Below are 26,540 nucleotides of genomic sequence, written 5' to 3' on the forward strand. Positions count from 1 at the left end.
ATGTTAAACCTGTTTTTGTTAAGAATTTCCACATTCCTCTGCAATAAAATAATACAAGGGAATAATGTCAGAATGTGCTTGTAACTATTTGCACAACAACAATAACAACAAAAAAGAGGACATCTTTTGACCTGTCATTATTTAAAGATTAATAGGCCGTAGACATACTAGTCCGGCCCACTTGAGATCAATTTTTGGGAGAAAGTGTCCCCTGAATTAAAATGAGTTTGACACCCCTGTTTTACACTGAATAGAAAATGTCTCGTTTGAATGTATGTGTACATTAAAAATGTTTTAAATGTACAATCAAATCAATGTGATGTAAAATATTTGATGGCAAATGTAGGCCTTTCCTATGTGCATTCAAACAGTTTTAACATGTATTTTCTATTTAAAAAAAAAAGAAGAATAAATAAATCATCTTTATTGAAGAATAATCAGATAGAAGAAATTCCCTAAATAGTAATGAGTCAATACTGAGGTTTAAACACTTTTGGATAATAGGTCAAATTGCCTCAGGGACATTATTGCTTTTCCTTCTATAAGAGTTGGGTTCATATTAGTGAGATAAGTGAGTAAATAATGCCAGCCACCAACCCCTCCTTCACTTTGTTCTGTTTGTCCGCCCACACATTCCACTTCTTGCGTTTTCATTCCGTCTCTCTAATCCCTGCAGCTGTTGCTCTTACTTGCACTGTGGCCTCCTTCGGACAAAACCCATCTGTACATGTGTCTGCGTCTTTGTGGGAAAGTCACATGAGGAAAAGCTCTATTCTGTGCGAAGGGGGGCTAGAAAGGGTGAGTGGCTGAATGAGTGGAAGAGAGTATGGGAAATGAATTGGTGAATTCCTGTTGACTTGTCCCATTTTTGAGAATACTGCTGCAACACACAAACACACACACACACACCTCTTCATGTTCTCTCAGGCCCATTGTTTTCCTCATTCGCCTCCTTCCTCCATCTATCCATCCTCACATCCTGGCAAAACGCACACTGCCGCTGCATTCAGATATCGCAAATCTATCTGCCACATCTGGCTCCCTCATGGACAAGCGAGACGTTTGCCTGCAAAGAATAGCTCTATAATAAGTGTGATAAAAATGCTTTGGTTGTTAGAAGGTATTTATGTATGTTTTGGATGAATGACTTAAAGTAACAATATATTGGCAATCATTTGGATGATACTTTGCCTCCTGATAAAAACAACTGTGTCATGCATGGTGACCCAAATCGCCTACTTGAGCAGTCAGTCATATTGGCGGAGCAGCCAGGACGTCTCAAATCCTGTTAGCATATCATCTCAACGATGATGGGCCTCATTCACACTAATAAATGAATGTTTGTAATCCCCGCAAAAGTCAAGCGCACTATATACCCAAAATCACTGTCAGATTTACGCCACGTGCGTACCGGCCCATTTTATTCGCGCCGCTGTGTTTATGTTGTTGAATCAGAATCGATCTTAAATGATAGCGTGTGCCTGCAGTGCCCTAATTTGCATAATCCACACCCATTTTAGGTCAACGCTTATATTTAACTGTACAAATAACAGTTTCATATTAAGCTGCCCGTGTCTGCCCAATCGTGGAAATTTCAGCCCACAAAAGCTTGACGTCTAACTTGAGAAAGCGCCGTACTGCAAGTTGTAGATATTTCTATTGTTGTTTGCTTGTCTTTGGTGCAAATATAAGTATTGTATGCTGCAATGCATGCTGGCTTGTAAAGAGTGGCCGATCTAAAGGCCTTGTGATCATGTCCACGTGTCCTTGAGGAAAATATTGAACCCCCAGTTGCTCCTGATGCTGCACCATTAGTAGGTGAATGTGAAGTCAGTGTGAAGTGCTTTGAGTGCCTTATAGCATTATATTATTATATTTTTCTCTCTGATCAAAAAAAAATAAACACCCAAAGTTACTCAGTAGCCTACTTAAATAGATTTTTCACTAAATACGTGTTCCCACTGAAGTAATTATTTGGAGGAATACTTTTTACTTGTACTTGAGTCCTACTGTATTATTCAATCTCGAGGTACTTTTACATGAGTACAGTTTTTGGCTACTCTGCCCACCGTTGCTAACAACCTCACAAGATCTCAGGATTTGTGTACGTTTGCTTTAAATGATGGGTGCAGTGACACAAAAAAATCACGGTTTAAGCACTATTTTGGTTTTAGTTCACTCTATTTTTTCTATACTCTTCATTCTCTTTCTTGAACCAAACCAGAAACCAAAAACCATTTGATTTAATTGTATGCTAGTCAGTGAATACTTCCAGTCCGCCGGGTGCCGTTTGGCACTCATGCTTGGTTTGTGTGTCAGTCAGAATAAAATTAATACAGGAAAAAAAAGACAATAAGCAGAGTCTCACTAAAGCTTTCAGAGTGGTAGAACTTTGGTCACGGAAGGGCACATCCAGTTTTGGGTCAGGTCCATTTAAATGTGGCCAAAGAATGCATTATACTGGCAGATGTATGTGGTTTGCACATGGTTTGGGTTCTTGAAATAACCACCCTGACAGAACTGAGCCAAGTACAGTGGAAGGTCTCAACTTGAGCATCTCTGAGATTGTACACGCCAAACTTAGTTCACCCTGTCACACGTGCGCGTGCTGTATGCGTTGAACGGTGTAAATTTGGCCTACGGTATAGATTCACACTCCACCGACCACTTGTGATTGTGCTTGTTGATGGCATCAGCGTATCTGCAGAAATGGCTTCACACGTGTCTGACCACAGAGCGAGATAAGCTGCCCGTATACATTTGAACCAGCTCTGAGCTGAATTCAGGTCAAACCGTCACACATCCACCTTTCTTTCCAGGCTTCTCAGGAACTATCAAGGAATTCCTTTTCGAGTTCTCTCGTCATCGATGGCCTTGATAATCAAATAGACCACAACTGCAGGTTAACAAAATTATATTCTGCTGCATCACTTTGGTTTGAAAGACCTTGATAATTTGTAATACAAGGATTACAGTAGGTGGAAAAATGCTCACGTGCTGTTCCTCTTCCTTGGTTACGTTTATTAGCGGATTGACATTTCACGTTCTGGAGGTAGTCCAGATCATTGTGTTTTGGCAATCTTCTTCCACAATGTAATTCAGAGTTTGAAGGACAAATGTGTTAACCATTTTAAAAGCCTGTTTGGAAGGATAGTCACCACAACAGATGCACTTAATCTGTATTAAACATGGGGTTTTAGTGCACTTTTAGCTTCAGTCTATCTGGCTGCCTCGTGGAAATTGCAAAGATTTGATGGTTAAATAATGAGAAAATTGCTAGCAGATTCAGAGGTTTACATCAGCCTCCACGTCTCTATTTACAGCCCCCACAGGTGCTGTCACTGTGACCACACAGCTATTACCAAAAAAAGAAAAAGACAAAATGATGTGTCCTCCCAGATGGTTTTGACCTTGGTGACAATTAATTCGTATTGCATGCACACTTGGTTCAAGGTCTTCATTTAGGAAGATCCTGCTTAAATGTGAGATCATTACCTTTCATGGTGACACTTTGAGATTACACATACTTTTATCAATTGCTACGTAGTTTTCGCTAACAATAAAGAACTCTCATCCATAGTGACTTCATCAGGAAAAAAAATACATACTTACGTAAGTTTCAGTCGTCCAGTCGTCCTGTGTTTTTTCTTTTTTAAGACAAAAAAAGGTTGTGCTTTACCTTGACTAGTCTCAGCGACGACTGCCGCCTTCCTCAGAAGCTGTCAAACTGACAGTTGTGACGTGTCTTGTCAGCTGATGTTCCTGGAGCTGTCATGTGACGCTCCACGCCGACTACGCCCTCCGTCGCTCGATCTCCAGAGAAGTGGATCTCATGTGTGGGGCAGTTGAAAAGTTCCTTCGTCCTTGTTTAGTGTGTCCGGTACTCGTTTCCTGATCTCTATTGCTTCTTTTATCCATCTTTTGTATTTTTGTTCTTCTGTTCCAATGATGCATGCTTTGTCCCAGTCCATGATATGGTTTTCTTGTTTTCAGTGATCTGACTAGTCAAGTCAACTAGTCAAGGTAAAGCACAACCTTTTTTTTGTCTTAAAAAAGAAAAAACACAGGACGATATAGATTTGTAGACAAGATTACTATTTTTTTAGCCATGTAAGTTATCGTGCCTATTTTGAAAAAAATGCTGTAACATTACAATCATTTTTTATTTTTAAATAACATCACCGGGTCGGGCCAAAACCTTGTATCTCCGAAATGCACACTTACCCCCAAAACAGCATGTTATCTCAACCATTAATATTGCATCATCAAAGAGACAAAGCCATTTTCAAAACTTTAGATTGGTCATTAATTCGTAAAAATAACACCCACCCAGATTTGTGGAAACCACAACTCCCCCCCCCCCCCCCAGAAATGTATCAATTTGTGATTGATGAGGTTTCGGTAGGACACCTGCGAAATTGTTTTAATTACAATAATAATAATAATAATAATAATAATAATAATGTGAGAAGAAAAAAGTAATCTCCTTAAAATTTAAAATGAAAACAACATTTTGTTGGGATAAAAAGTCAGAATGTTAAAAGAATAATAATGTATTTTTTCTTTACAAAAATAAAAAGTTATCCTTGTAGCATTACTGTATATTCTTTTACTGGATAAGACACGATCAGTCAAAAAAAAAAAGTTCTCCCTTGACTTTATTTATACAAGGATGTCACATTTATGTCACGATATATCACAGCTAAACAAAGCCAAGCGTCGAGCCTGGTCCCAAATGTATTTATTATTATTATTATTATTTTTGTTATTAATAGCACAACATAATGTCTTGCTAATTGTTTTGTGGACCCACTAGCTACATCTCATTGAGCCCAATTTGAGAAACACTGGGCTAAAGAATAAAGTCCTATGTAATAAAAACCCTCAAATCTTTGTGTGCTACTTAGGAAAGAAAACAAAAGCGCTGTGGGTTTTGATTTAATGACGTTTGTGTTTCTTGTTTAAAAATAATGTCCACATGCCAGCACTGTGCTTCTTTGTTATACCCACTGGTCAGTTACATGCTGTTCAGCTATGATGTTGCGCCAGTTACGCAGCTATCAACGTCAAGCCTACACACATACCCATAGGGTAAAAGGCCAAATCAGGGTGTTGCGTATCGAGCCAACGTGCCTCTTGGTGAAAACATTGCTATAGTAAGGTACCTAGTAGCAGCTAAGGGGAACAAAAGGATGTGAAGGGGAGGCATTTATTTGAATGAACAATGCACCTGAGACATACAGTCTTATTAGAATAGAGGCCACTATTTGCGGGTGTACGGCATGTTCTGACTATTGCATTCAATACATTTCAAAGAAGCAAAGTTGAGTCGTTTTAGTTCCGGCTTGCTTAATGAAGACTTCTCCCAGCAACAAGATGACAATGCAATGTGTGCTGGTAGGAAGTAAGGGAGCGCCGTGTAAGTAGGGAGTATTGCATGTCATCTTATAACGGTAACATTCCTTAAGTAGGTCAAGTAGGGAAGAGGTTCCCAGCCTTTTCTATAAACCTGCTGATGTGATGTCAACCCACAAAACAGCAGCAGCTGCTGGCATCAAGGGGTCTGGACCCCATAATGTCCCCCCCCCCCCCCTCTTTGTATTCTTCCTTTCCACCCGTGTTCTTGCTTTCATTGTTATTCATCTTTACTTCAAGCCCTTGAATACATCAATTCTTCACAGCACAAAATGCATCCTAGTTCTGCACTTTCACGCAATAAACCTTAACGTTTGACCTTTCAATCCTGCCTTTCATTTGTCTTTGTTTACAGTAGCTCTTCACTTTGTTTACATTTGGTTTCCACTTCAGTGACCAACAGAGGAAGTTTCCACCCTTTCATGGGATTAATCATTGAGTCACCAGTGTACCTGGCAACATCAATTCCTGACAGATGAATTAGCACAGGGAGCAGCAGTATAAAAGAAAGTCTCATTCAAGAATTATTACCATTTAGCTTATTGTATTGTACCTATCGGTAACTCAGTAGGTAATGCATATTAACTTAAATGAAACACAGCAGCATTTCAGACGTGCGCCTTAAGTGGGGATAAAAGTGATCTGATATACTCCTTAATACCACCACTAAATCCAAAAAAAGCAATACAACAATGTGGAGAAAATGAGAGGCAGGGAGGGACAAGTTGCATATTTGGGATGAATACCATTATTACAAAAGCAGGAATCATATTTAATCCTTTTTGCCCTGAAAACCTCTAAACGCCATTATCATTTGGAGCAGTTCCAGCATTCCAAAAAGAAAAAATTAAAAAAAAAAAATTGACATTGTGGGGGAATTCAATTTCTGAGTGAGTAACATCATGTACAGAACGTCACGTTTTCAGCACGATGACAACCCACGTGTCCATACCATGCCACATAAACAATATTAGCGGAAGGAGAGAGATTTATGTTTTCAAGCCGCAATTACAGTCACTATTTTTTTTCTAGTTTGTGTTAGCTAAAGATGTAATCATGTCATCTCCTTTCACTTCTTTATGGAGGACATGCCATTACAATATTAAGAATTAAATGTGTCGGGTAAAAAAACAAACTGCTTTTATTTTATTAATTTATTAAAATGTTTTTTTATCAAGACTGTCTTTGTTATATATATATATATATATATATATATATATATATATATATATATATACAGCCCATTTGTGTTGAGTGAAATCCAGAAATACCTTTTTAAATATAAATGAATTATGCTAATTCAACAAAAGTTGTCTTTATGTTTTCTTAAGTGGGAAAAATTCATCTGAATGTAATTTTTAAAGTAACTACATTCGATTCCATTCCTGCATTATTATTATTTTTAATTACCAGATCATCAGATTTAATGGAGTATTTTCCATGGGCCTACAAGACAGTCGTTTCTAAAGTTTTTTTGTTTATTGTTTTCACACATTTTCAGTTTTTAATTGGAATTTAGTTAGTTAATTTGAATTAGTATCTGTCCTACTGTTTACTGTTTTGCTATTTGCTCAAAAGGACTACAGTGAAAAAGGTAATCAAAACAGCACTAGAAGGCTTTTGCGTCATACTGTATTTTTTTATACTACTGTGGTGTTTTGAGATATGGGTTAATTCATTCTTGTAAGTTGTGACTAAAAACACTTCTCAAATCATCTTTACCCATTGATTGGAAATGTCAATACCATTATTCCATTGCAGCTTCCTCCACCTCTACCCCAAAAAAAATCTTTCACAAAAACACAAACAGTACAATACAGTAATGACTTTTTAGTTAAATGTAACTCCTTTTTTTTTTTTTTTAATCAACAGCTTTTGTTATACTCCTCCTTCAGATCAGACTGTGCTGCTTATTATGGTGTGCGTGTCTTGAACACTGCTTAAGAAAAGTTCAAAATATGATTTATGAAAAAATAAATCCACCATCTATATGTCTGACAATTGTACGAAGGACCCTTATTGTTCCGAGCGAATCGTTAAGACCTGATGTTTAGGTCTCCATGTTTTCCTGCCAGCAGGCCTGATTAGTGAGTCTGAGCAGATGAGGTTGGTAACCAAAACAGAGGAGGAGACGTGGAAACATACAACAAATCATCCACGCACACTAATCATTGTGTACAAGCATGACATCTTTCCATGTGTCAGTGAGAGACAGTAAGTGTGAGCGGGAGTTCAGTCAAAGTCAACCACAAAAAACAAACAAAAAAGTGATGGTTTAAATGTGTGTCTGTGAGCGCAAGTTCTTTTAATAGCTGGAAGTTAACTAGTTGAAAAGACACATCTGGATTGCGTGTGTGTATGCCTTCATTGTTATATTTTGCCACAATGAGACTCAGATGTGCTAAACACATCTGATAAACAAATTTTATTACACAGAACCATTGGGAAAGTGCGCAAGGCTAACATCTTGCTGGAAATGAAAGCGAGGGGGGTTTATGGTAATATTGCAGCCTGGGCATCCAAATGAGAATCTGCTGTCTTGCACTGTGAGACACACCCAGTATGACATATTGCTATCGCCTGTGTTCTCATGGGACGTGCCAGAAGCAAGCAGGCCTGCAAACTATTTTAAAGTTGTCATGACAGAGTTTGATTTGATTTTCATCACACAAAACTAATGCGGCTCTGCATTTTGCACCTCCACCCCACATTCTGACTTTCATACTCATACGTAATTGTCTTTGGATAATTTGGATGTCTCCACCGAGAACAGTAAAACGGGGGGGGGGGGGGGGGGGGGGGGGGGTTGGGGGGGATTAAGAGCTGAGAAGGGTGGTCATAATAAATCATAATAGCAATTTTTGGTATTTAGGAATTGCGTTAACCATGTGGAATTTCAATCGAATGTTCATGTCAGTGTGGTTATGTTGTGTAGATGCAACCTTGCAGTCCAAATCCAGACCCAACTAGTTTGTTGCATTAGAGCAGTTGCACCACAAATCACTCTTGATCTGCATGGATCAATTTGATTCGATTTAGCAGAAAAACATACCTTTTGGATCATGGTAAGTGGGGGGAACAAGTAAGTCCATAGTAATATTTGTTCATTGATAACAAAACAAACTAGTTTGCAGGTTACAGATTTATAAATGGAAAGATGAGTATGTCACTAAACGTTCTAGGTTTGAATCTCAGCTCAGATGTTTCTGTGGAGTTTGCACATTCTCACCATACGCTCCCCTTCCTTCCACATTACAAAAAAAACATGTATGTTCAACACACTGATGACTCTAAATTGTCCATACAGTGTAGGTGTGAATATGAGTGTGAATGGTTTTGTCCATCTGCACTTTGTATTTGAAGCCACAGTGTATCCCGCCTCGTCTTATATATGGTTATCGGTAGAACAGAACAAGAGGTGCCCAGTCAGTTCACACACACACACACACACAAACACAACAAGGTTGACCCAGAGGGAAGGAAATTGAATTAGCCGGGAGTAATGCACCTCCTTGTGTGTGTGTAATCAGGGCAGGCCTACAATACTGGGCCATTGTGAGGTGGATCGTAGAGAGCCAGCGACCGCTCGGGGAAGCTGCCCCTATCACTAGATATGATTAATGCTGGGGAGAATGTGTGTGTGGGGGGGGGGGGTTAAGACTTGCGTGGGAGTCGTGGCTGACGGGTTGTGCTGGGAATGTGTGCACAAGTGAATATGACAGGAATTTCTTATATGTCTTAAAAGGTCAGGAGCCTTTAACTGTTGTACTTTATTGACACAAACATCAGAAATGTTAATGGAATCAAATCAAGAGTTGGTCCCAGCTTTGAAAGTCAAAATAGCTTTGACTGTGCATTCATCAACAACAACATTTACAATGTCAGAAGTCATGCTGGAACAGAAAAAAACCACAATATTTATTGTTTAGTATTTTTTGCATAGTGGCATTGTTTTTACTCTCAAAATTAGTTGGGATGTGCATCAAATATTCCACAAAATTTATATATATATATGAACATCTGTTAATGTACTAGTGTTCTAATCTAAATTATAATATACTAGAAGAAAGAAACAAAAATATTCAGATTTTGCATCATCCTCAGAATGTCGAGTTGAGTATGTAGTCTAATTTCTTGAGCACCACATCTTTTTCTGTGCATTTCAAGACATGTCAGGGTGCCCCTGTTCAACAAAAAACATTCTGTCTCCAGTAGTTTTCTTTTTTCAATTGGCTGCTCACTCATCAACGTTTCTCTTCACAGCAGGATTTAAAAAGGACATAACTGGGGACTGTGTGACAACCAGGATATATTTCCCTTCTACTTAGCGTCACTTCAGAATTACGTTTTGCAAAGGTGTCATGAGCCTGAGCTATGATAGCCCATCAAATTAAAATTGGGGGCCGCAGAATATCATACAACAAATGGCCCTTGGGCCATGAGTTTGAGACCCCCTGTTCTACACAGTGTTTCCTTCTATTGTGCTTTTTTTCTCTCCTGCTCTTTTGTCCTACCTTAACACACATGCCAGTCAGACACACATGGTCTCGACTTGACTCAACTCCCTCCCTTTTTGCACTTGAGAGAATCACGAGAAGTCCATGATATGACACAGCATCTGTCTGTGTGTATGTGCGTGTGAGAGAGAAAGAGAGAGAGAGTCCACAAGTCCACTCTGAGGGGTTAATCTCATTCTCTTTTTCTCTCACTCTCCCTCATTTTCTCCCTCCTCCCCTCCCTCCTATTGCCTTTTGTTGCAGCCCCTCACTTTCTCAACATTTGGCCGGGGAGAACTGATGCTGTGCATGTATGTGCATATTATGTGCTGTACATATGTGTGCCTATGCAATCAGTTGGGTGTCCCTTCTCACCACTGTGGAGCTCCCTGGACTGAACTGTACCAGAATATGGACTGAGGGGACCTTCCTGTTGAATGACCGCACCGCACACTGGTAAGGCATCCGGACAGTGATTCATGTTGAGTGTGTTTAGGGTGTAGACGACTTGATTGCAACAGATCATTTAGTGCAAAATTCTTGGTGTCTTCCACTTGGCAGCGCTCAACTGAGATCTTTGTTTGGTGAAAGGTGTCTGTGTTCACACTTGGCATCTTTTGCCCGTCTTCTGCCCCCCATTCTGGTCTTGCCTCTCTGACCCAGCAACTCACCCCACCCCACCTCACCCCACACTCTCTCCCTCTCTCTCTCTCCAGTCAAAGTTACTCAAGTTACCGTCTTCCTCCTGTTGTTTTGAGCCCTGCGGTTTATCCACAGCGCTGTGAGGGCGCTCCCACGCTCTTTAAAAGAGAAAGAAAGGAAGGAAAAACAGTGACTATTTGAGAGCCTCAAAAGTAGTGGGAGAAGAATGCTTGCTTTCATACCGGGTCGCCACATGTTCACATGTATTACTGCATGCCTGGTTTGTCACTTTTTTGTTTGTTGTGCACATTGCCCCCCCCCCCACTTCTTCTTCTAAGAGGTATTAGGCTGAGGTGGTGAGAAAATTGGAAACAGAGCCACCCACAGTGGAAGTGAGTCAGCTCGATATTTAGTGGTGTGTTTACTTTGGAAATGGCAGAAATTAGACGAGCAATGTGGGGGGAGGGGAGAAGGGGTCAAAGGGGTCCTGAAAAATGTCAGAAGTGAAGAGAAAACAATAAATTTGAACTCATATTTGTTAATACTAAGCAAAATGCTTTGTGTTATTTGTTAGAAATGTTGTTTACAGTTTTTGTTGTTTAGAAAGTGGGAAATATGTGGGGAAATGACGAGAAGCAAGAGGCTGTTTATAAAGGGAGGGAGCGGATTGTGTCCATCTGGGATGATCCCATCTCAAAACGTCCCCACCCTGGGCCCAAAAATCTGTCCCCCCTCTCCTTCACTCTCTCCCTCTGCCGAAACCAACGTCTCTTCATCAGGTGCGACTAGACAGGATTGCAACCTGCAAGCAAACCTTCCCATCCCCCAAAATATCACTTCCTGAATCTCTCATGCTGGCACCTGTTGTCTGTTAGCCAGCATGCAACATAAAGAAGTTTTACAGACATCAGCAAACTGACTCCATCTTTAGATCACTTCAGCCCCTTTACACTGCACACAACCTACAAGGCTTCCCACTGATCTACTTGATGTTGGTTAAACTGTGTCCTACATTTTCCCCTTACCTTTGGTAGGCTACCTGTGTTTGGGTCTTGTTTTTGAATGAAGGGGAATGGAAATAAATTATTTTATTTGTTTATTCTAGTCCTCCATTAGTCCAAAATATCAGATTAAGCAATTGCCAAAAGTAATTGTTAGCTGCAGCCCTAATAGAAACCATCAATAATATAAAAACAACAACACAATATAATAGCACACAAACGTACCACATGATGTCTGTACATATCTGCAGTTAAGAATCGTTATTTATTCAAAAAATTGATAAAAAATAAATAAATAAATGAAATACTTTATAGACACTGATTAATAAAAGTACAGTATTTATCGCTACAGATGTGTCTTGGTAGTTGAACTTGGCTTGCTCCTCTGACCAGCCAAGGATGGAAAAATAATGACGTTATTGTGGTCTAGCGATCTGACCTACCCGAACCCCCCCCCCCCCGTCCCAAGGCAAATTTGACATCTGATTGATTAGAGAAACAGTTCCATTGCTAACATAATTCATGTTACATTGGCCATCAGATTAGATTGACATGGCAGCTCAAATCAACACAATTTCATACAACATATATCAGCACTTAGGTTGTAAATCTGGATGTTGCATTGTTACACTCCACAGTGTTCACTTCGTCCATTTTTTGGGGGGTTAGGGCCCTCAACCTCCTTACCTTGGCAAAGAGCCACATGCCATAAAGCAAATTATTAAAATTAAATTAACACTGATTGTCACACCCACCTAAGTGGGGTGAAATTCATTCTCCGCATTTGACCCATGCCCTGAGGGAGCGGTGCAGGTTCCCGAGTGCAGCAGAAGCCGCACTCGGGAATTATTTGCTAATCTAATAAAAAGTAATATTTGTGACAATTCCCGTTGTTGGTTGTTTCAACTGATGCAGTCAGGATGCTTTCTTGCTGTATAATTTTTTATAGTGGAAAAAACGTACTGCCTCACAAGGCACGTAAGGTCACCAGGTACTTTAGAAGGTACATAAATGTTAGGTATTTGGGCAATTCAACCATGCAACAGTCACCCATGAAATGAGTCGGCTGCAGTGTGATGTTTATCAAGCAGCATGAACCAGGAGCTCTGTGCGCAATTGCAAACCTCTGCAGCGTCACTGCCTTGCAAGCTAATCAGGGTAGGAGGAATGCTGATAAAGACTGCTGTTTCTTAATTCGTTTGTTTGTAACGGAACCTGATTTTTTTTTTTAATTCTTACATTCTTTTTTTTTTTTATGTTTTACCATTTGAGTCACAATGGAACTGTCTCCCCCTGCCCCACTATGCAAATGTTATTGACCCATCCCTAATGTCTCCTTCAGCAACAAAGGAATGGATGAACTTTTGTTAGAAGTTTAACTGTGGCAGAAGTCTGCGCTCCAATGAGTGCTACTTTCCTTTTCACATTGTCCCCTTATTACAATTTCCATCCTTAGATTATCATTTGGCATCTTATCATGCATTTGTGGGGAGTCACGTGATCTCACTATTTGGCTAATTTTCCTTTATCTAGGCTGCTTGACTATCCTCCCGCTCTTCTTCCTCCCTCCCAGTCTTCCTCCCTATGTGTTGGCTCTGTAACCAGTGATAAGAGGACAGTGATGGTAGAACTTCCTCTAGCCACAGGAAGCAGGAAGTGTAGATTTCGGCTGCAGCCTATCTGAGAAAACTCTGTGCTGGGTCCACTGGGATCATTATCACTTGCCCATATGTGAGCACGCACACACACACACACACGCACGCACGCACGCACGCACGCACGCACGCACACACACTGGGATACAGATGGGAATGTGTGTGTTCAGGGGGTGCTTGTGTCACCTGTCTGCATACAAGAACGCCACTATATTACTTACTTTGCTAAGCTGCCGGATGGTTAAGCCACCTGGGAACCAGCGAACCCCGTGTCACTTTGACCTCGGGGTTAGCTAGTAGGTCAGAGGATGATTGGCTAATTATTTCCCTAATCATGGCTAACGTTTGGTTATCTCCTGCTATGACCACGCAGGTAGGGGTTGGCGCTGTTGAGCTTAAAAAAACACAAACAACCATTCATCACTTAATGAATTCCAGTAACACCCCAGGGTGTGTGTGTGTGTGGGGGGGGGGGGGGGGGGCTGACAAGATGACGATGTGGGAGAGACAAAGGGCGTCTGGGACTTTTGTGTGCTTTTTGTTCTTTCGATAGTTTTGGATAAAGGGTGAGAAAGTATTTGAGCAAAGAGGCAAGGTTATTGTAGTAAACGAGAACTAATGAATTAACTACAACTAAAATTCAAACATTATTGTTGACAAAATAGAATGATGAATGCAGTGTTAATAACTCACCTGTTTTCTGACTTTGGTCATGTGACATTTACAAGCTGAGCCGTGATTGGTCGTTGAGCAACTGTGATGACATTTTCAATCGACAGGAAGTTGCAAAATGGCCGTCACCTGTGACAGATAAAAAAACAAAACAGTAAATTTTGCTGCTTTATTCATATTCCACAAATTCAATAACAATCAGAACAAGTGTGACTGCATAGTGAGTGCTCTTATGTGTTATTTTTGTAGTCTTTATATTTACATACAGTTGTGTGGGGAAAAAAAGAAAAAAAAGATTAATTGTTGATGTGATTTTTTAATTACGCTGCTTATTTGCGACAGCTTTTAGCCAGCTAAAAGCTATTACGTTTACATGGCGATGTACTATACAAGATGGATGTCTAGCAGTACAGTGTGTGCATGTAGGACATGTGTAGGCCTACTGAAAATAATAGTGTAACAATGCACTTATTTCATTTGCTCCCAAAAACATATAAAAACGTTCTATTTTTCAATATTGCCATAGTCCCAAACATGTATTTATTGTGTTTTTTAATGTTTTTTTTATGCTAGAGCATACACAAGGTTTTGATGCAGCCTCTGACATGAAGAGGTCACTTAAAGCAATGGTAGTTAAAAACGGCCAGCAGGTGGCAGCTGAGTAAAAGAGATCGACCAGGGCCATGTTGCAACAAGCTCTTTTTCCCAGTGTTTGAAACAGATTTGTGAATAATGATGAAACTATATACTATAACTATAATATAATATAACTATATATAGCTATATTCTAATGCTAATTGCTACAAAACGGAAACAGATAGAAATATACTTTTTCCTGATGAAAGAATAGAATCGAATCTTTCTTTTGGTAGGCTACATGTTTTTATAGCAATAGAACACAATATTCGGTGGGCCTTGCAAAATCTGTCAAAATCCAGTAAAAGAGCCGGGAGCAAAGGGGGTTGCTTCAGTGAAAATAGCTGGGAGTGAATGAGTAAAAACAAAAAAATGCTATTCCACCATGTATATTCTTGAAAAGGGAAAAAAAAAAGACAGATGGAAGTGGCAAATGTGAGAGGTTAGGGCATATTATTTTCTTCTTTTTCTTTTCACACCAACAGAACTACAGCAAATTACATTTTTACGTTTTTACTTTACTTTTTTGTTCCCCCTCCCCGACTATTAGACAGTAGATGTATTGAGAATGGATCTAATCACTTACTGTATATACTGTAACTTAATGAAAATGTACTTATGAATTATCAGCATCTTAAAGTGCATGAATTTGAGGTGAGTGCGGCTAACAACTTCATTTCCTTATCTATAAAACTAGCTTGTGTTCATTGTGAGCTGGAAATGATAAAAATAGTACAGAGGACACAAGCACAGGGAAACTTTGGACAAAGGCAAAGCGGAAAAACACACTGGCCAGTAAAATAAACGAAACTAATGGAATGGACGCCACCACAAAGGCTATTGCTGAATCGCAAGAAAATGAAGAGCTTTGTGGCGATTAGGAATCGTTGAAGATGTGAGCATAAACTATGAGCGGGTCACGGGTCAAGAGGGGTGAGGAGGTCAGAGTGGGCCCAGCAGCTCTACTTAGAACAGGATATCCTGCGAGGAAAACCCATCTGTCTCCCTCTTACGCACTCTCGTTCTCCCTCATAATGTCGCACAGAGGGCACGGCACAGGGGCGAGGTGTAACCTTTCACTGCCAACACCAGAGAAAACACAAGCTGAGAAACTCCGCTTTCATCAATCATCAGTGACAGAAACCGATAGACGTGATGTGCGCCTGATGTCACTTTATGCGGCGGGCTGAGGTGTCCGTGCCGTACTTCTATCATGCGGCTTGCTGCAGCAAATCACTTTAGCAGCCAAGATAAATTTCCTCGCTGAGACAACAAAGTAACCGTATCTTATCTTGGGCAGGCAGACAGTGTAGCATCCATCCCACTTGTGATGGAAAAATACAATCACCCGGTTTTGCGTTACAAACTATACAACAAAAAGTGTTCATTACATTGCATAAAAATTCATTCACATAATCCTTTTTGTCTCAGAGAATTCAATAATTAATAGGCTAGAATATACTTTTATTTCTTTACATTACATCACATTAGTGATTCATCTGTGACATTAATTAATGTGCATTAAAAACAAAAAACTGCAAGGGGCCCACCATCAGCTCCTGGTTAGTCATTCAAAAAGTCAAGTGGGCGTGGCTGATGTAAACGTTTTCTATAACCACATTCTTTTCACTGGTGTATGAGAATGGAAGGATTGGGCCCTGTGAATTCTGCCTAGCAACAAGTGGCCAATGCTGTGTCATGGAAAACTAATCTGAACAATTTCGTCCATAATGTACATTTTGTCTGCTAGATGCTGTAGCAACATTTTAGTACAGTTTTATAATGCACGGCATATTCATTGTTCGTACAATTAAAACAAAAAAATATATAATGAAGATTGGACGGTAAAACAGACCCCTGTTTTTCTCCCAGTAAGGAACTGAATTAAATTAAGCAAAATATATGTAACTTTGATAAGAGTCCCTCATTTGTTGTCCCATCATAAGTAAGTCATGAAAAGAAAAGAAAACAATTGATAAATTGTTTGTTCATTTTCTTCATAGCCAATCAAGGAATTCATTTTAAATACCATACTGAGTTACATAAGAACAAGACTATTTACCAGCAACATTTTGCATGTCCTTGTGTAAAAAACAGTGGTAATACATTCCATAAACATGGAGGACATGCATGCCTTGTAAATTATGTGTTTTATATTTCACCGTGGTGCTATATTATGCCGCAATTGCTCATTTCGTTTGTTTATATCATTTAATAAACCGAGATTTTATTTCCTTTTTAACTTTACCTGTGCATGTTCTGTGAACCGTACGTTTTGCTACTATTATTATTTTTGCAATGAGTCGGACCGAAACATTCTTATGAGAGCAGCCCTTATTTCCATCATGACTCAATTTCATCATCTTTATATTCTACGTAAGTAGGTGACAGTTGCCGTATGGGAACGTTCTCGACTGTTTTCCCCCCAGCTGATTGTTTACAGCAATGCAGAGAGAGCGATGAACTGGCGTTGAAAGTTGGCTAATGAAAGTGTAGAGCTATATTTGGCCTTCATGGGTTTTTCCTACACACACACACACAGGCATACACAGACTTTTTTAGGCTTGCACATTTGCATTCTGAGACTTTGAACTTCTTTTGTGTGTGTGCTTGTGCGAGAGGTTGATATCCTTGGGATAGTCTTGTGGTTGCTATGGTTTGTGAACAGCTTGCCGCAACTCCAAACATCCTGAGGTTGTTGTGGATCGTTCGCCCGTCATTATGCACTTCGTGTATGCTGTCGCCGGGGTTGACCTCACTTACTCTCAGATTAAAGTGTTCCCTCTTAAAGAGGTTGCAATTCATTCGGTCAATATCACCCTCCTATACCTCCTATGTGTCTCCTGCTTTCTCTTTGGTGGAATTTGCATGTTCTGTCCCAGTCTGGCTTGTGTTCGGGTGCCCCCTCCCACACACTAAAGTTAATGTAAATTGTTGCCAGTTGGAATGAATAGATGTTTGTCCATGTCTTTGTGTACAAAGGTTAGTGAAGATTTGAAACGCTTTGTCTACCGTGGAAACTGTCTGGAACACAATTTGCTCCGGGATGATTTTCCTCTTCGGATTTGTTTTCCAAATTCTAATTTCTTCTGTTAAGGAAATCATGTGCATGTATTATTAGCTGTCAAAATTAACCGACCGAATTAATCCATTATAAGATTAATCGACAACTATTTTAATAATCGAGTATTCGTTTGCAGCCATTTTCTTATTTAAAATTGTCCAAATCCTCAGATTTTTATGACAGCGTATTAGGGCCATGTCTAATTTATTTTTTTTTCTAAAAGGGTGGGGGCAATATTCAGAGAAAAAAAACGTTCTAAAGTTGCAAATTTGCGAGAGAAAAAAAAAACCTCAGAAACCTACGAGAAATAAGTTTGCATTGCTATAGTCTAATAATGTGAGGATTCGTTGGTGGTAAAAGGGACACCGTTTATGAAAATTAAAAGGCAGGATGGAAACTCATTCATTCTTAATTTAAACTTTACTCGTACACGAGTGCTAAAGCGACAACACTTCCTGAACCCCTATAAGCTGACTAACACTAACCAATCAGAAGCTATCATACTTTAGGTATATGCAAGTGAATGACTGAGAGCAGCAGATTTGACGCATCAACTTAGCTACTTGTACAAAAAAAATAACAAAATGTATGAATGTGTAAATAATAACATGAGTGTACAAGTAAATACGTATACATTTGAACAAATTAATGGGCGTCTTTGTCGCTGGCCGTACCCAATACTTCAAAGAGCTTTTTTTTACACTTTATAAACTCGCAAATTTATGATTTTTTTTTTCTCAGAATATTGCCCTCTCCCTCTAAAAATATTTATATTTATACGTGGCCCTAATACGCCGTCGTAAATTTCAGCATATCAACAGTAATTGTTCACTGATTTATGTAGTCCTTCATGAAAGAAGACTGATTATCTTCTGTGTTTAATCAAAATAAGACATTTGCAAATTCGTTTTTTTACTTTGCAAAACAATGATCGAACCGGAAACAGTACAACATCAATCCCCCCTTATTTTGAATCACGATACCAGGGTTCACCAATTCCGGTCCTCGAGGTCTGGAGTCCTGCAGGTTTTAGATGTTTCCGCCCACTAGCACACCTGATTCATATAATCAGCTCATCAGCATGCCTGATAACAATCCTGATCTTTAGTATCAAGTGTGTTGGTAGGCGGAAACATCTAAAACCTGCAGGACTCCGGACCTCAAGGACCAAAGTTGGTGATCCCTGCACTATATGAATACGAATATCACCAGTTAATAAACAGTAATCAGGGGGAAACGCTTTTGTAATACACTTTAATGCAAAATTTAAATGAATCTGATTAGTCGATTGAATAATCGATAGAATAATCGGTTTAAAAAAATAGAATTGTGTCTTTCTTTCTTTCTTTCTTTGAGGCTTCTTAGCGACACCGTATTTCAAAAGAAAGACCAATCTCAATAATGTTAACTCTTTGACTGCCAGACGTTTTCAGAAAAGGGATGCCGTCAGTGCCAGCCGATTTAAGCATTTTGACTGATCTTTCAAGGTCAAGGTTCTGTTTGGACTATGGAAACACACGTACTACCAAATGAAAGACTGGACTTTCATCTTTCATCAGAAAAAAAAGTTTGTTTCTACCTTATTCCGTTCTTTAGTAATCAACAATAGAAAATGGTTAGTTTCACCCGATTTCGCTTGTTTTGAACTCAAATACGGAGAAATCAAGATTTTAGTGAAACGATATTATTTCATGCATTCTAGTGAATTTTACACTTCTTTTTGTCCATGAATGATGCCACAAACACCTAAATAGTGCTTTACTTCTATAAAACACTACCACCAAGAATGAAAAAGTGTTTTTTGATAGCAAAATACGTTTATTTACATTCAACAGTGTAACAATTTGACAACAATTTGGCAAACTATTTACAAATGTGTGCAACTGTGGTGCTATTTACAAATATGTGGATGTTTCAACGAGCTTTTCTTTTTGTTTTTTCTCCCCTGCGTGCAAGGAGACGCAACCGCATTTGCACAACAGATTGCCTCTTCGCGTGCAAAAGCTCCACTTTCTTGCAGGCCGTTTTTTCCGGGGAATAGCAAGTATATACTGCAGTGTGTGTTGCCATAAAGTCTAATATCAGGATCATGCTACGGTTACGTTACGGTGGTGTTACGTCTGGCTTCCTCATGTCCTTCAGTTCCTATACCGGGTGGTAGATGTTCTGATCCATCTTATCCACTCCATTCATGGTGGCATCGTAGTCCAGAACCAGTGTCTTCTCCGTGATCAGACTGTACCCGCTCCTCCGATGAATATGCATTGGACTCGGGGTACTCTTCATTGTCCGACAAAATGTCCGCATGTGAAAGCTCCGGCGTTAGCAGAGCTAGCCGGTGATGCTTTATGACGTGAGAATAAAGGCCGCGTCCAACTGTGGCGTCCAACTGTGGCGTCAACCTCGGGATTCACCATCACCATCATCATCAATCTGCATTGGTCGATGCCAACTCTCCATCGCCCGATCGAATGTCCGATTGTGTAGAAGTACCCGGTCGGTTATTGTGCGCGTTTTCCGGCCTTAGCAGCGCTAGCCGCGCTTAGCCGGTGAGGCTTACTACGTGATCATAACAGTCGCGTCAAGGCTTCCAACTTTGGCGTCAAGCTCGGAGTCATCATCATCGTCGACATCAATGCGCTTTTTAGTATTGATCGATGCTTTCCGTCTTTGAAAAAAATGCTCAAGCGTGAGCTGCTTGCAACCGGTTGCTTGGTCAGCCATTGTGGCTTATTCAGCCATTGTCTCCTCAACACTCTAGCTCCGCCTCACGTCTTCTACTGACGCCCACGGTGGGCGGCCCATCCAACCTTGTGCAAAGAGAGTCATCGCTGCCATCTAGGGGCCAAAACGAGTCTTATACTAACCAGATCTGCCTGATACTTTCAGCACAGCTGCCCAAGGCTTTCCTGCACCCGTTTCCAAAAAAAACAAGAAAAAAACATAGTGAACGTCTTTTAACGTCCTCGGCGCCCTTCCCTAGGTTTATGCTAAATGTTTTATAACGTTTATGGCGGTCAAAGAGTTAATATCTGTTGAAAGTTTTATGAATAGCACAAATATGGATGACATCTTTGTGCTCATTCATCTGCGTATCATGTGCATTCATATGACATCCTGCTGTCTGTTCAGTTATTTTTCTCAAAGTAGTGTATCTGATGACCATCAAATGAGGAGCGTGAGAAAGGAACAGAGTTTTCCTAAAAGGAGGACATGCTGAGGGGTGATGGAGTTCTTGCTGGGTATTACAGGTGTGACGTTTCCAGTGCGCCAAAGAACAAGTGTGGAGAGGGTGGCTCAAGTTGTTCTGACCACACCCGCGTACTCCCTTGTCGCACCACAAAAAGAATCACAGATTTTCAGACATCTGATAGCCTTGTTATTTCTTATCTTCTCTATTAAAAACATCTTCTTTCTGCACTTCCTTCTTCACATCTCGTTTCCACCCTCCTCCTCTTTGTTTCTTTCATATCAACTTGCCCAGTCCAGTCTCTCTCCCCCTCCTCTAGAGGTCCTCTACTTTTCTTCTCATGCAGCATTCTTTGCATTCCTGTTGGCTTCTTAAGGGGAAGGACCCCGCTGGCAGGCCAAGGCCAAACATTATTATAGTGCTCTCAACCTCCCTCTGTTTTTTTCCCCTTTCTTTATTTCTTTCTTCCACCCTCTACCCCTACACTCATCATTACATGTCAATGCTTTGACGGTCTCTTTCTCCTCTTTACAAGCTTGCCCTTACCCTTCCTACGCAGCAGGCATTCTAATTTTATTTCACGGATAGAGGCATCAAACTGTGTATAAAACTTTGTTTCTAAAATCTGCAAATGAGGGTCACCCACTTACTTCCCCTGCTACATGAAATTGGATATTAAGCTCATTATCCAAGGTTATCATCACTTGGTTTATTTAAAAAATAAAAAAAAAAGGCTCCTGCAAGGGAGCCACAAGGCATTGGGCCTCTCATCTGATCTCATTTGACAAGTGAACATCTTTGTAATTTTCCCACAGTTGTTTAAATACTTACTTATTCAATCAAGTGGTTTGTTAGAATAGGTGGGAGGCGAATATTTAGCAAATAGTTGACCACATCCTGCCCCCAGACTGGCTAATAGAACGACTGCCGCTCTTTATCGGGGTCACTTATAATTCTAATTAAATGTATCTATATGGGTTACTCAAGAAAGAACTTTGAGACGACTCCTTATTCTGTGACTTCAGGCAGATTCTCCCAAGTGGACCATTTATTTATGTATTTGCGAATAGTATGTGGATTTTTTTTTTTTAAATAAGGTGCCTCATCTGTAAAGGAAATTAATACACTTGATGTTTGTGGAAAATATTAACTTACTTGCAGTGTGCATGTGTGTACTCATGTGTGCGTGTGTATCCCTCTGTCCCTGTGGGCGGTTGCTTGCTGCACTACTTTTCTCTCACCATGTGGTTTTGTTATTTTCAGCTTGAAACCGGATGTGATTCAGACTTCATGGCAGATTGTGCAATTGAATAGACTGAGTGTGTACACATGCACACTAATGTACATTGCTGAGCATGCAGCACCACAAACCCATGCAGGGGTGTGCGTTATGAGAAAGGTACTTGGGTTCCCCGTCTGCACAGACACACCGGAAGCTGAGTGAGCGGATGGCGGACCCCCTAGTGAGGAAGACAGACGCACGCCACTTGGTTTCAATATTGCTTGAAGACATCACTCGGTGACCTAGCCTACGCTTAGGTTGGAAAATAGGATGAAAATGGTTTTGCTTTGTGGAAACAAAGAGCAGATCAAAGTGGGGGAAAACATTTTAGAATGTGAGTGAAACTCGCAAAAATTGTACTGCCAGATTGGAAAAAACAACTGTGAATGTTGAAATATGAGTAAGAGGGAAACAACAAGATAAGAGCAAGCAAAAAGAATACAGTATAAAATAAATTAGATTAAATTGTATTTAAAAAATAAGTTAAGACCAGCTAGGAATCCAGACCTGACGGTCAACACAAAAGGCTTTAAGTGTAAACTGCGAAGGGCAACTTGCTATTTTCTTCAGCTTAAGTTGTTGACCCAATACTTATGTCCATACACCGAATGCTGCGCAAATGCGTAGAACACACTATGTGTGAACATGTGTGAGAGCCACATTTCCAATTCCAACCTAGAACCTTTTTACTGTGAGACATTTTACTGGGCTCCACATTAAAATCTTGTGTTTATAAATCCGGAAAATGCCAATCACAAACATGACTCCATATACTGGAGGTAAAACGGTAAAAACTGCAAACACTTCACCCTCTTTCCTACCATGCACTACTTGGATTAGCATTTATGTACACAATGAAGTCTGTTATTGGTATTAACGCAAATGGGATTGGTAAGTACGCAAAAAGGCGCCATTTTCTCAGACAAAGCTTGCCTTCTTTTTTGTATTAATTAACTACGTACATGCCATGAAGAAACAACACAGAGTCTCCTCTATTGTAGTCATGTGTTTAATATGTGGCCTGTCTCCTCTCATTCAGCGTATTTATTATTAGCTGATCACATTGGGTCACGCTAATAGAATGTTGCACTCTTTACGTAGCTGACACAGCCTCAACAGTACTCAAACTTTTTGGGGCCACAGTAGGTCCATAGAAAATGGATGGATTGACGTTACAGTGGGTGACTTAATTAACTTAACAACTTTGACTTACACTACAAATTACATGGCTATTAACAATGGCTCCAGTACAGAAAACATTGTACTTCGAACAACAAAACAAACAAGAAAGAAAGAATAATATGATATAATACATTTACTGCGGTGGCGGTCAGCTGTCAAGTTCTTATTTGTTGGCCTAAACACTGATTGACACACTTTACAACCAAATATTTATTCCCCCCGTAAATTCGTCTTGGCTGCAGTGCTTCTAGTACATGATGGATTTTTTTATTGTATTTTTTACTATTACTACCAATTCAATCTGATTGACCTTTCCACGAGAGCCAGTCAGGTGACTGGGAAGACGATCATAACTTCCCAAATCATAGTTGTGCATGCACCTCATTTCTGGAAAACACTACGTTTAGCCCGGTACACACATAAAAGGATTTTTCAAGTCCTTAAAGATTGCTTATCCGTTAAAATTATATGGAGTCGGATGTTTGTTTTTGTTTATGGTCGCTTCCTTGTTTGGCTATATTCTGTTCCAAGTCCCATTTCAGTCATGACTCGAGAATAGCTGAATAATTTTCTTCATGTGCTTGGGGTAAGCCGACTGGCGACTACTCTCGAGCCGTTTGACTCATTGAACTGCGATTTGAGCAGAATGTAGCCAATCAAATTGAGTCACCTTGACTGACCAACGAAGAGGCGGCGGTAAATAAAGCAAAAAAAGTCCTACATTATGTCATTTGTCGTTTTAATATTGGTTCCTCTGTTACCAGGAAGTCTTTTCCAAAACAATTATTTTCTTGCTAACATCGCCATTTTACAATTGCTCCCAACTTTCGGTCCTCTACGCCACGGGAAACATTCGACAACCGTCGGCGCATACCCGGAAGTTCCTGCTCGCATTGCTTGCTCGTCTTAACATCTGTAAGATGACGTAATCACGCCAGAGCTGTGCTTCAAAGTACAGATTTTAGACCTGTGTTGTAGCAGAATCTAAATGTGTGTGTGCTCTGTATTAAGATCATCCTAACAGCAGTCTAGACTGCACAGAAACAACGAAAACTGTTGCCTGATTTTTCACAATCTTTGTGTGGGGTCTATCACAGACCATGGTATTAGCATGGATTTTTCAATAACTGTGACATAGAAGCCTGCATCGGATTATTTCTCAGCATGACAAATTATTGTGAAAAATTGCTTTATTTGGTGACATACAAAGTTTGTTCCAGCATAAATCATGGTGAAACATTGCAGTCCCGGCTTGTGTAATAGCGATGACTGGAAAGGGGTGTAAAGTTTATTGCCTAAACAAAGAAGCAACTATGAAAAATGTCTACATTGGTTCAAGCTATGTGGAAGGCCACACGTCCAGCTGAAGTCATTGAGAATGAATAGCAAAATATATGCCTTCATATACACTTTCAACAAAACATCCGGATGCAGTGAGTGTAGCAGAAATACAGTAAATGAAAAAAAATTAGGGGTAGGCAAAGTTTGGTCCTAGAGAGCCACAATCCTGCATGTTTTTGATGTCTCCCTCCTCGAACACAGCTGAGAGGCTCCTGCAGAACGTAATTATGAGCTGATGATTTGAAACACCTGGGTTGGAGGCAGGAGACACCGAAAACATGCAGGACTGCGGCTCTCGGACCGAACTTGCCTACCTCTGACTTAAATATTTGAAACCTTTCTGCTTGCTCTCCAATATTGATATTCTTCAAAAACTTGGACTGAAAAATCAACTGGGAAATCTGGCAACTTTGCACTATTACTGCTAGGATTTGCTGTGATTTTGGACAATTGTCTAAGGAAGCGATTGGAACCATTTTGACCTCTGACAGGGCATGGCTACGTGCTCTGTACGGAATGGTCCATTTTCCCAGGACATTCATAATCAGTACGATGTAATTTAAATTAGATTAGCAATGGGACTGTTTCGTACACAGCCCGACACTGACTATTTATATTTTGGGATTTGAGATTTGATTTTAAAAGCATCCCAAATGGACTATTGTTTCAAACGGAGGTTTCCAAGCTCAATTTCCCACAACACGTTTAGAATGAATCAGAATGATTAAATAAAGTGTCAGCTAGGGTGAGGTTAGGGTCTCACAGTCAAAAAAAAAAAAAAAGAGCCTTGCGGGACAGCCACTTTCATTTGGCCCTACAGTGCAACACGTACTGTTGAGTGTGAATTTGACTGACAGCAGATGGAGCCACAGAGTAGATTCCATTGATGAATTTAAGCACTCACCTTAGCCTCTTATGTTCATGATGATGACGATGATAATTAGAAAATAAACTACATGGAGATAGGCGCTGATTGGAATGTGTCAGAAAACAATGATCCAGGTCCGAGTCAAATCGAAGCTATTTTTGGTGGGGCCCGCCTTGCTCGCTTGCTATTTCTGTCAGCAGAAGAGCGACAGCGGAGGAGGAGGAGGAGGAGGAGAAGGAGGGGGGCCGTACTGGAGGGGGCCGGACTTTTTTTTTCCAGCAACTTCGCCGCGACAACTCTTTTTTTTTCCCCCTCCTTCCTCCTCCGCCGCGGTAAAGCCTGCTGACAACAGCACCGCCACCTCCGGTTCAGGTTCGCCATGGCTCTCGGATGTTAACAGACGTTAGCTGGACTGGACGTTAGCTGGATTGACTTCAACGAGTTTTGGATCCACACAGGTCGAATGTTGCCCTCCAAGGTAGGGGTGCCGATGTAGAAGAGTTGGAAGTTTGTTCGCCTACTTTCTCTTCTTGCTTGGCGTCGTAAGTTTTTGAGTTGCTAACTGATTTAAAAGCGAGGAGGTGCACAGGTGTTCTCACCAGTAGTTTTAGTGAGCCGTGAGCCGTTCAATGACATGTTAATGTGTCGTTTTTGTACGTTTTCAATGAATGTTCGAGCTTGTATGTAGTAAAATGTACTAAGTCAGTAACAATTATATTTCTAAACATAAACTTAACACATACAAAGTTGTTCCAAATTGATTCTGAGAAATTAATAGTTAACGTATTTATTATTATTATTATTATTATTATTATTATTATTATAGGATAGTATAGCATAGGCGTTCAGAAGCACCCTGAAATGTCTCCCCATCACTGCATGAATGGTTGTGTGTTTTGTGTGAACGAGGAAGCTTTCTTCTGGTGGCCAAGCCACACATTACCTGCACAGGCATTGTGTAATTCATTCACCCATATCTGGGGTTAAATATTAGACTTCCATTGTCTATTTGCGCCCACCAAGGTGCATAATGGGTAGAACACCTCATAAACTTTTATCTGCATTTGTTGGCCGCTTGTCAGTATTGCAGCAACTT

General features: G+C 40.2%; 1 protein-coding gene and 1 long non-coding RNA gene across 4 annotated transcripts in view; one reads left to right on the forward strand and one right to left on the reverse strand.

Annotated features, from left to right (window-relative positions):
* The first annotated feature begins 10,144 nt into the window (after positions 1-10,144).
* hdac7a (histone deacetylase 7a) overlaps positions 10,145-26,540 on the forward strand; it is a 52,249-nt gene continuing 35,853 nt past the window's right edge. Inside the window, exon 1 of one of the 3 annotated variants that reach the window (XM_086069576.1) lies at positions 10,145-10,367. The gene's annotated coding sequence lies outside the window, so the exon portion shown is untranslated. Of the gene's footprint in view, positions 10,368-25,664; positions 25,923-26,540 lie in introns of those variants that run through there. The other 2 variants (XM_086069577.1, XM_086069575.1) reach the window with 2 other exon arrangements.
* On the reverse strand, positions 10,609-26,035 carry LOC147178494 (uncharacterized). Its single transcript, XR_015094162.1, has 3 exons — positions 25,481-26,035; positions 13,903-14,010; positions 10,609-10,711 (listed from the first exon to the last, which is right to left on the reverse strand). It is a non-coding gene; the product is annotated as an uncharacterized LOC147178494 (long non-coding RNA).

The sequence above is a fragment of the Leptonotus elevatus genome, chromosome 2, assembly GCF_054856555.1.
Source record: "Leptonotus elevatus isolate MCC_2025b chromosome 2, RoL_Lele_1.0, whole genome shotgun sequence".
Classification (NCBI taxonomy): domain Eukaryota; kingdom Metazoa; phylum Chordata; class Actinopteri; order Syngnathiformes; family Syngnathidae; genus Leptonotus; species Leptonotus elevatus.